We start from the raw sequence: 2,202 nt of genomic DNA, 5'->3' as shown, positions 1-2,202 counted from the left end.
CCAGGAATGTAGACACATAGAAACATAGAAACATAGAAAATAGGTGCAGGAGTAGGCCATTCGGCCCTTCGATCCTGCACCACCATTCAATAAGATCATGGCTGATCATTCACCTCAGTACCCCTTTCCTGCTTTCTCTCCATACCCCTTGATCCCTTTAGCCGTAAGGGCCATATCTAACTCCCTCTTGAATATACCCAATGAACTGGCATCAACAACTCTCTGTGGTAGAGAATTCCACAGGTTAACAATTCTCTGAATGAAGAAGTTTCTCCTCATCTCAGTCATAAATGGCTTACCCCTCATCCTTAGACTGTGTCCCCTGATTCTGGACTTCCCCAACATCGGGAACATTCTTCCTGCATCTAACCTGTCCAGTCCCGTCAGAATTTTATATGTTTCTATGAGATCCCCTCTCATCCTTCTAAACTCCAGTGAATACAGCCCAGTCGATCCAGTCTCTCCTCATATGCCAGTGCTGCCCTCCCGGGAATCAGTCTGGTGGACCTTCGCTGCACTCCCTCAATAGCAAGAATGTCCTTCCTCAGATTAGGGGACCAAAACTGAACACAATATTCCAGGTGAGGCCTCACCAAGGCCATGTACAACTCCAGTGTGAGTCCGCACCATGAAGAGAAGCTGCACCAGATATTTCCATCAGCTTCTATTGCAGCAAAAAAGTATTTAGGCTGTGCATAATTCATTTTCAAGAATATGAAATCTTCTAATCCCCTGAGGCAGAAAAAGAATTGAATATCAGGCCATTTATGTCACCCGGTCCAGTTTGCTTCAAGTTTCAATTGAAAGCTGCTATCAGCATGACAGCTGGGCTAGTGAGTCAAGCCCTATTTTGGAATACACAGCACAAAAGGATGTACATTCCATAGTCTAACATCATAAACCACACATTTTGAAAATATTTTAGAACAGGTAACAAAGTGTTTGCAAGAGGTTTTTTTAACTGCTTGTAATTAGAAGCAATGTCAATTCTGTACCCTTCTTCCTCAGGAAGGTGAATAACTGGTAATGGCTGTGTGCTCAAAGTTTCTCTCTTCAACTCTTCAGAGCCTGATTATATAAATCCACAGATTGCACAGTGGTAGGAAAGTAAACGTTTGCTATGCATTTCAGAATGACTGGGGAGTAATGAGTTTACAGACAATTATATTCTGTACAACATCTTGTTCTCTGGCTTATTTTTTTTTAAAGAGATTGTAACAAAGATTAAAAGCTTTAAGATTAACCCTAGCGACAGCAGATATGCATCAAACCAATCATCATATTCAAAAATGTTATGCAAAAATAAATGTAACTCTCACTAATCATCACAACCAAACGAAGTACTGTGTTTAAATTTTTGTCATGTAGAGTCCTTGAACTTCATGGCTGCCTCGACACAGTGAAATTACAATGAAGCACTGTGGCATTATACAATTAAATTTGGGATAAAACAGCATTTTCAATCAAAAAGTGCTTAAAGGAAAATACAGAGGGTAGTTTTGAGGTTGCACAAAGGACTGAACCTTGGGATTTGCAGCTGATGTATGTTTTGGTCAAATACAAAAACTTGGAGCTTATACAAGTTGCTGACTGAGCAAAACCACAAACACTCATGTGCAACCAATGTAGAAATTGTAAATGCAAATTATTCAGCCTGTGAATAAGTGCACAGGCCAGACATTCAAATTCATAAAGATTTTTAGTACACAGTGCCCTGGAAATCTGCCTTACTGGCTAGATAGTTTCCAATAGTAAAACCTAGATGAAATTGCAAAAGAAAATGCTTCTGAGCTTCAATAACTCCTTCTGCTACAAGGAGGATGCAATCTTCGGCTTATGGAAAGAAAGAAACACTTGGCTTTCTATAGCGTCTTTCACGACCACCGGCTGTCCCAAAGCACTTTACAGTCAATGAAGTCCTTTTGGAATGTAGTCACTGTTGCAATTTCGGAAACGCAGCAGCCAATATGTGCAAAACCAAGCTCCCACAAACAGCAATGTGTTAATGACCAGATAATATGTTTTTTGTTATATTGATTCAGGGATAAATATTCAAAGAGACTACAGGTCACTTTGGGATCGAGGCCGATCCGGATTCCGGGTATTTCCGGATTTTGGAACGTCTTTGCCTGGGCCGAGGTAGGTGGGGTCAGGCAGCTGAGGTAAGGGGGCAAGGTCGGCCCGCCGAGGTGAGGGGGAGGG

Source organism: Pristiophorus japonicus, chromosome 7 (genome assembly GCF_044704955.1).
Source record: "Pristiophorus japonicus isolate sPriJap1 chromosome 7, sPriJap1.hap1, whole genome shotgun sequence".
In the NCBI taxonomy this organism is placed as follows: domain Eukaryota; kingdom Metazoa; phylum Chordata; class Chondrichthyes; family Pristiophoridae; genus Pristiophorus; species Pristiophorus japonicus.
This window is presented reverse-complemented; position numbering follows the sequence as displayed.